This window comes from Bufo gargarizans, chromosome 11 (assembly GCF_014858855.1).
Source record: "Bufo gargarizans isolate SCDJY-AF-19 chromosome 11, ASM1485885v1, whole genome shotgun sequence".
Lineage (NCBI taxonomy): Eukaryota > Metazoa > Chordata > Amphibia > Anura > Bufonidae > Bufo > Bufo gargarizans.
The window spans coordinates 59,483,768-59,493,506 of NC_058090.1; the positions used below are offsets into that span (position 1 = coordinate 59,483,768).

Genomic DNA, 9,739 nt, shown 5'->3' on the forward strand with positions numbered 1-9,739 from the left:
GATTCATCTACATAAGAAAACACGTCCACTTTCATAAAACTGGCGAGCATAGTGCAGAGCAGGAGAAACTCGCAAATTTGTGCGCAGTTTTAGCGTTTGCTCATTTTCTTGCGACTTTTTCACTCCATTATTCTGACTTGAGCTAATGATAAATCTGGCCTCATGTCTTATTGGTCTGGAGAAAAATTACAAATTTCTTCCTGCCATTATTTGCTGGTTCATTTAGCGTTACCCAGGGTGCACCCCATATCGTACCGTCGCTTCACTAGACAGGTACATATCAGCTCAGCTGGCCAATATCACATTGCTCATACCCCACCCACATTTAATCGCAATACAATCCGATCTTATAACGTGAACATTAAATATAATATTTCCACCTTCTAACAAATACTTTTTGCTGTGTTTTGGATGATATCTATTAATAATCCTTGTATTTCCTAAATTTTGTAATACATGTTTGCATCTTTATCCTGCAGCGCATGTTGAAGAAGGGTTATGACCGGACCCGGAAGCAGGCCGAGAAGAGGGCGATTGTCGTGGGGGTCGTCAGGGCCTTACAAAAAAAATTTGGGCGGACCCACGACGAAATGCAAATAGTAAAAAAATGGTCTGACCTGAAAAGGAGGCACCCGGACTGGGTCAAAGAGCACAGTCAGAGAGTCTGCCCTGGTACTTTTTTTTTTTTTTTTATCACCCGTTACAAATTATTACTTATTTTTACCTGTTGTGAAACATAGCAAATCATCCCTTTACCTCATATATCTCTATCTCGCTGTGTGTGTGTGTGTGTATATATATAATAAATATATATTTATCCACACAGTGCGGTAGTGATGTATGATGTAACCGGCTGATTTTGTACTTTGCGCACACACACACACACACACATAATAATAAATATACATGGAGTGCAGAATTATTAGGCAAGTTGTATTTTTGAGGATTAATTTTATTATTGAACAACAACCATGTTCTCAATGAACCCCAAAAACTCATTAATATCAAAGCTGAATATTTTTGGAAGTAGTTTTTAGTTTGCTTTTAGTTTTAGCTATTTTAGGGGGATATCTGTGTGTGCAGGTGACTATTACTGTGCATAATTATTAGGCAACTTAACAAAAAACAAATATATACCCATTTCAATTATTTATTTTTACCAGTGAAACCAATATAACATCTCAACATTCACAAATATACATTTCTGACATTCAAAAACAAAACAAAAACAAATCAGTGACCAATATAGCCACCTTTCTTTGCAAGGACACTCAGAAGCCGCCATCCATGGATTCTGTCAGTGTTTTGATCTGTTCACCACCAACATTGCGTGCAGCAGCAACCACAGCCTCCCAGACACTGTTCAGAGAGGTGGACTGTTTTCCCTCCTTGTAAATCTCACATTTGATGATGGACCACAGGTTCTCAATGGGGTTCAGATCAGGTGAACAAGGAGGCCATGTCATTAGATTTTCTTCTTTTATACCCTTTCTTGCCAGCCACGCTGTGGAGTACTTGGACGCGTGTGATGGAGCATTGTCCTGCATGAAAATCATGTTTTTCTTGAAGGATGCAGACTTCTTCCTGTACCACTGCTTGAAGAAGGTGTATTCCAGAAACTGGCAGTAGGACTGGGAGTTGAGCTTGACTCCATCCTCAACCCGAAAAGGCCCCACAAGCTCATCTTTGATGATACCAGCCCAAACCAGTACTCCACCTCCACCTTGCTGGCGTCTGAGTCGGACTGGAGCTCTCTGCCCTTTACCAATCCATCCATCTGGCCCATCAAGACTCACTCTCATTTCATCAGTCCATAAAACCTTAGAAAAATCAGTCTTGAGATATTTCTTGGCCCAGTCTTGACGTTTCAGCTTGTGTGTCTTGTTCAGTGGTGGTCGTCTTTCAGCCTTTCTTACCTTGGCCATGTCTCTGAGTATTGCACACCTTGTGCTTTTGGGCACTCCAGTGATGTTGCAGCTCTGAAATATGGCCAAACTGGTGGCAAGTGGCATCTTGGCAGCTGCACGCTTGACTTTTCTCAGTTCATGGGCAGTTATTTTGCGCCTTGGTTTTTCCGCACGCTTCTTGCGACCCTGTTGACTATTTTGAATGAAACGCTTGATTGTTCGATGATCACGCTTCAGAAGCTTTGCAATTTTAAGAGTGCTGCATCCCTCTGCAAGATATCTCACTATTTTTGACTTTTCTGAGCCTGTCAAGTCCTTCTTTTGACCCATTTTGCCAAAGGAAAGGAAGTTGCCTAATAATTATGCACACCTGATATAGGGTGTTGATGTCATTAGACCACACCCCTTCTCATTACAGAGATGCACATCACCTAATATGCTTAATTGGTAGTAGGCTTTCGAGCCTATACAGCTTGGAGTAAGACAACATGCATAAAGAGGATGATGTGGTCAAAATACTCATTTGCCTAATAATTCTGCACGTAGTGTATGTGTGTGTGTGTGTGTGTATATCTAGATAAACAGCAATCATCAATCTGTATTAGGGCTGTTTCACACGAGCAGATGCCGTGCGTGACATCCGCTACGTGAATGACAGCCAAGACCCGATTCACAAGTGCTCAATTTCATAATTTATTTTTCTGAACTGACTTGAGGACCCATTCATCTCTAAGGGGGCCGCACGATGTGCGTCCCGTCTCCAGAAAAGCGGACCCGCACTTCTGGGTCCACATTTCAGTTCTTTTTGCACTAAATATAACTTCGTCTTTTATGATGTCTGATTAGATATTCATCATTGTTGTAATAAGTACCCTAGACAGGTACATATCAGCTCAGCTGGCCAATATCCGATTGATCAGACCCCACATACAATCGCAATACAATCCGATCTTATAACATGAACATTAAATATAATATTTACACCTTCTAACAAATACTTTTTGCTGTATTTCTGATGATATTTATTAATAATCCTTGTATTATTGTCCTCAATTGAGGCCAAGAATAGTCATATTATATTATTGACATTGACGTGCGGTCTTAAATGCGTCATGCACATTGCCGGTGTCCTTTTTTTTTTTTTTTTTTTTTTGTGTGGGTGGATATGAAAAAGACATTCCGGACGTTTAAATTGAGCCTAAATCCAAATGTTGTGTGATTTTTCAGGGCTTCCAGCGCCAACGGTCCGCCGCCGTCTAACCACGGCGGATTTGGATGTAGTGGAGGTCTCCACAGAGGAGGATGAGCAGGCGGGCCCCTCCCACAGTCCTCGAGGTGCCACCAACCCACCTGATGTGGGGATTGTTGTGGAGGTGTCTGACGAGCCCGGACCCTCTCAAGGGCCAAAAACGTCTGGCCCAGCTCCTGCTGAGGAGGATACCACCACCCCAGCTCCTGAGGAAGAGGATCAGGCGCTGGTTACCACCCCGCACCAGGAGGGTAAATATGTGCACACATCATTGTAATTATGTATACATCACATATTTAGAAACATTAACCCTCAGTACCCCATGCCCATTTCTACTTTAACGCTAATTAAACATTTTTCTTAAATGTTAAACGGTATCTATGTTTGTGCTAATAACTTTAAAACGAGTTTACTGTTCACGGGCATAGTTCTATCTTATCGTTACACATTGTACTTCATGACAGTGGTAAAACATAGTCAAAATTTTAATGGCATCTTTGTTAACGAAGTAACTAATCTAAAAAAATATTAGAAATAAAATGATATAATCAAAATAAAAATTTCAAATGATACTACAATATAGATTAATAGAGATTAAATAAATGTATAAGTTTACAATCGCCATATGCCTATATCATGTTTATATAATTTATTAACAGAAATATAATTAACAATAACAGTTTGGTTATGCAGTCACTTTTTGAGGCCTACATAGTGTCAGCGACAAATAAATAACCCCATTTCAGAAACCACACACCCTCTATTTAATCCAAATTTATCCTATAAAGTCTGTTAACGATTTAATTGTCCAACGGTAATCTATTAAAATGTTAAAAAAATTAAAATAATTTGAACAAATTATAAATTACGAACTATTTTATTTGAAAACATTGTAGTGTTTAAATCATAAAAAAATCTTAAACGTATTACAAACAATATGTATATTTACAAACAGTTGTGCACAAAACCCTTAACTTTGGTCGCACAGCAGGCTTCAGACTGCAAGGAGCACAATATGGCTTTAGGCTAAAGGATTTAAATTAATGGTAATTGGAAGCTATGTCGCATGTTAAGAGAAGACGCCCTTATGTGACCCTAGAGTTGAAAACAAAAAAAAGTTATTTAATTAGGCAAACTACACCCCTCAATGAATATGCTAAGCAATAAGATCAATCCGCAATTTTACATAATGAGCCAACGATTGTCTTCTAGAAAAAACCGTTCAAATTGACAAAAAAAATAAATAATGAATTTACACATTTTTTTTATTAAATAAGTGGTTACAGGACTAAATGCACCCCAGTGCAGTTCCACTTTTAGCATATAATTCACCTGAACACCACCACATATGTGAATTTATTTAATTGGCTGTAGAGTTGTAACAGCCAATATCAGCGCTTGCAGGGGAACAAAACACTGGTGTCCCCTGCTTCACCTCTAAGGCAACAGGTGCTGTCGTACAGTCTTTTTTAGCATTTGTCACCTCCACATGACACCTACTTACCCCCCCCCCCCCCCCCTTCAGCTACGTAGCAGCAATGCTTATGTCTTTGAAATACGTCCAATAGGAGAGATCTAGACAGCAGGTGTTTGACAAATACCTGAAAAGGCCTTATTTTATATAATTGGCTAGCTGCTCTGGACTAGTAGATCGGCTATTAGACCACGGTTAATGAGCAATTTTGTCCCCAGGGCAAATATTTTATATTTGGCACAAAAATAGTACGGAGCAATTTTGAAAGTCATGAAACACTGCACCCTACAATTATATAGCAGGTGATGAAGATCATAAAATTAACAATAATAATGGGACAACAAAAACCACAGTAATATCAAACAGACATGCACAATAACTCTTTAATCTACATAAACTAACATTATATAACACAACAAATTTTCTTTAAAACTACTAAAATGTCACTAAATCTAATATAGAACTACATTTATTATGGTATACTTTAAAAATGACACTCAAATTCTCTGCACTTAACTACATACCACACAAAATTCAATAAATGACTTATTGTTAATTGATATATTTATCTCTTGTGTTTTCATAACAGTAATCAAGAAAATTTCTGCTAAAATTGCTCTAATGCAAAAGAGGCATGGGAAAATCAGGCAATTAAGAGCCCTCATTCAAAAATCCCAAAGAATGCTGCAGGAATTTGAATGCCAATATGGGGAGGACCTAAAGGAGCTCGCAAGCCTGCAGGAAGAACTGCAAAAGTTCCCTTAATTTTATTCTAATTTTTTTGTTATTAAAAAAGTTTTCTTAAGTTATATTGATTCCATACTTTTTTTTTTCTATAAGGTTATGTTTTTGTATAATTTTAACTGCAGACTTATCAGTAAAGGAGCCTTTAGTCCACGTTGAAAGTCAGCAGGGTTCGGACAGACAACAGCAGTAAGTACATCTTAATAGTGTAGTATAAGGCCTACACATAAATACGTTTTTTCATGACAGCAGCAGCAGGTAGTGTTGTATTATGAGGCATATACATAACAAATCAACTTGATCAAGACAGCAGCAGGTAGAGCTATAGTATTCTGAGGGCTACAAGTCACCTTTAAATGTACAGCAGCAGGAGCAGCAGGTATTTATAGTGTTTTATTATTAGGTATATACATAACAAATCAACTTGATCAGGACAGCAGCAGCAGTTATAGCTAATGTTATATTCTGAGGCATACAAGTCAGCTTCATCTGGACAGCAGCCGTTGGTAAAGTTAACATTGTAGGTTGATTTGTAAATTGAAAAATAAACTTTATCAGGACAGCTGATGGTGTTGTATAAGAACTTCACATAGCTACAAAGGACAAACAACTAGCTTGACATAACTCTGTATGATCATGACAGACAGCATCTGCAGCTGGTAGATATTAACGGTCGAGTATAATCTCATCCTAACTCAGCAGGACATGCTGCAGCGGGTAATGTGTATTCTCAAAAGGCTGAATGCTAACTCGCCATGATCAGAACAGACCGCAGCAGAATCCACAGTAGCTAGATATTAACAGTGGATTATACGGCCTACACATAACTCTCAATAATCAGGACAATAAGAAGTCAATGCTAACGGTGGAGTATAATGACTACAGAGAATTCTGAAGTATCAGGCCAAGATCAGCATGCAGTAGGTAAGTTAAAGTAGTATTCTAATTACTACACAAAGTTTGGCATAACTAAGCAGTACTAGAGAGTGTCAAGTTATTATATTTCAGCAGACAAAAATTTTTAACAGATGGGGATGTGGAAGACCGATTATAAAAGTATAAAAAAACAGATTGAACCCCCAAGTACAGCATGTGTATTCATCGCTTACATATACAATGTTGTCCTAATAAAATAAACTATCTAGATCAAAAAATTATAACAGTTCATTATTATTATATTTTATTGAAAAGGCCAATATAACATTGTACAAGGATAAACCAGGTGGTTGACGAAGTAAAAAAGCCATTGTCTATTCAAGATCTTCTCAAGGTTTTGTCTGAAACCTTAGATAACATTTATTGCTAGTATATTAGATAAGAGAAAGAAGTGAGTGATTCGATTTTTGTATGGAATACTAGTGCCATCTAGTGTTAGGGTAAAATACTAGAGGGAGGTTATATTGATTATAAAGTGAGGTCACTAGTTAATGATAAAACTTGGCCAAGCCCTTTCTAAGATAGGATAAAAAGATGGTATGGGCTGACAGAAGGGATCGATCTCTAGAGCTCTCTAGCTCTCTCTCTCTGAACATCATCAAAAGACCAGATCCAGCCCTGACCACCTTTTCAGTCATTGGAGGCAGCCATCTTAGAACCATTGAAACTGATTTTTGGTAGCTGACATTTTGGTATAGTATAACCTTACCTATATTTTATAGGATAATTAATTTAATATAATATCTATCTATCTCTCTCTCTATATATATATATATATATATTCAATTAACCATACTTTGTGTATAGTATCTGTTTTGGAATAAGATGGGGGTGTACCTGCAGCATCATCCTGAAAAATAATCCAATACAGGGATATTGAAAATATACTAGTGAAAGCACGGTATTATCTCCAAGGAACTGAATTCAGTTCTAGACCAGTATGGTTGATAATATATATATATCTTTATATAGATAAAAGATAAACCAGATTTGGGTTTAAACAAACATTTGTCGACTGAGAGAAATCAAGTACTAAATTGATTTTAAATATAATTGAGGGGTATTATTATAAGAAGGCATAGACTGTCGGAATATTTATGCTGTCTCCGATTGACAGAGTCAGTTTAAAGATCTTCAGGAACCAGAAGCCATAATTGTTGCTCCTACCAGAGAGCTGATCAATCAGATTTACCTAGATGCTTGGAAATTTGCATACGGAACTGTCGTTCGTCCAGTTGTAATCTATGGAGGAACACAAACGTCTAATTCACTGCGCCAGATATTTCAAGGCTGCAACATCCTTTGTGCGACACCTGGGAGGTTACTGGACGTTATTAACAAGGAGAAGATTGGGTTGAGCCAAGTGAAATACCTTGTTCTGTATGAAGCTGATTGTATGCTGGACATGGGTTTTATGGAAGATGTAAGAAAATTGTTGTCAAGTCAAGGAATGCTCTGAAGACACCCCAGTAGCAGGACAGAACCTCCTGGGAGAAACCCACAGTCCTTCAACAGACAAGTAAGGAAATCCCAGGGAAAGATAAGTAACCCTGATGGGCAGATGCATTAGAAAATAAAGCAAGCATCTAATACCTGAGGAAGATATATTTTACCAAGGATTTAAGCCACCCTTTAGGCATCCGGGCCTTGGGATAGAAAGCCAGACAGGAGTTCTAGAAAGGACAGTGTACATTGACTCTGAGGAAAGGTACAACCTGTCTCTGAGTGCATTGTGAATTTACCCTCTGCGTATAACCAAGACCTAGAATCTGTTACAGTTTCGTGACTCATTGTGGCCGCGGCGGTCGCAGTTCGTCACAGGCTAAACTGCTGGAACTTTTACAACTCATAGGCCATGAGTGCACGATGGTTTTTGTGAAAAACAAAAAGATGGCGGATTTAATTGCAACATTTCTTTGTCAAGAAAAAATCCCCTGCACAAGCATTCACGGGGACAGAGAGCAAAGAGAGCGGGAGAATGCTCTGGGCGACTTCCGCTCTGGACAGTGTCCTGTGATTGTTGCCACGTCTGTTGCTGCCAGAGGATTAGATATCGAGAACGTCCTTCATGTGATAAATTTTGACATCCCTGGCGATGTTGACGAATATGTTCACAGGATCGGCCGAACCGGACGCTGCGGCAACACTGGAAAAGCCATTTCTTTTTTTAATAAGATTGGTGATGACGAGCAAAAAATTGTCCGTGGACTAGTGAAAGTTTTAACCGATGCTCACCAGGAGGTACCTTGTGCCGGCATACATAATTCCTCTGGGTAGCCATCTTATATGCTTCTGGCATATGTAAAAAAACTGTGAACTCTCATCTTCCTGAAGCCGGGGTCACCTATGATATAGATGGACACTTTTATTACCACTACTCTGTGATGCCGGCTATAAAAGGTCATAAAGGCTATACCAGGCCCAGCTCATCCTGTCCTTTTAAGATACACCCCGGTCACGTGAGGTCTCTGTGTGTGCGCAGACTCTGTCACAGACTACTAGGTCACAGCTCAGGGATCCGGAGCAATCGGATCCATAGTTCGTGACAGTACCTGCTTGGCTTGAAGAGATGGCGTTCAGTGCCCATGGCATGCCAACATTTAGTTCACAGCCAAGCAAATTTGCTTCAGTGGATAGCAGGAAGAGAGGTGACTTCCAGGAGGACAACGGTTACAGCAATGCTGGCATTTCACAACCTGCAGCGCGGGCGGCAGCGGAGGAGGACGAAGATTGGGGCTAGTCGGACGTGGTTAAGCAGATGAGACATTCTTACAGATTCAGTTTTACATGAAACAATATGTTGTATGTTTGTAAAAATGAGAATTTTGTTTATCGCACTCCAGTATTTAAGGTAGTAATTTGCCGTTAGGAAATTTACTTATTTTGGTTCATTGTAAATGGCTGCTCTGAAAACTTTAGAGCACTAAATTAAAGTTTTCTTTACTTTGAAAAAAAAAGACCGTAATTTATAATAGAAAATTATTGTTTAACGCACATTAATTAACCTTTGTGTGAACACACTATTACCTTTCAAATGTATTATTGAACAAAACTTTAGATTACAAAATACAAATCTACATTCAAAATGTATAATAAATATATATAGAGTATCAACCAAATTTTAACAAAAAATAAATTTATACTTTTGAAAAAGTATCTTTATATAAAAAAAAGTATCAAATTATCCATACTGTGATCCAAATTTCAACCTCAATAATACAATATTGCATATTAAAGTTTTCTTCAGTTATATTAGTTCCATTATTCAAAAAATTTTGAAACATCAAATGTGTCTGAAAAAAAACAAAAAAAAAACAATTGATGAGTCAGCAAAGAAATAACTAGCATGATTCTGATATAGTGTCCGTTTGTTAAACTGGACATGTTGGAGCATAGCTTCCTCAAAAAAGACATCAACATGTGATGCAA

The 9,739-nt window shown here is 38.2% G+C and overlaps 1 pseudogene; it reads left to right on the forward strand.

Moving 5' to 3' along the window:
- Positions 1–209: 209 nt before the first annotated feature.
- On the forward strand, positions 210–9,238 carry LOC122921286 (annotated as a pseudogene).
- The last annotated feature ends 501 nt before the right edge of the window (positions 9,239–9,739 follow it).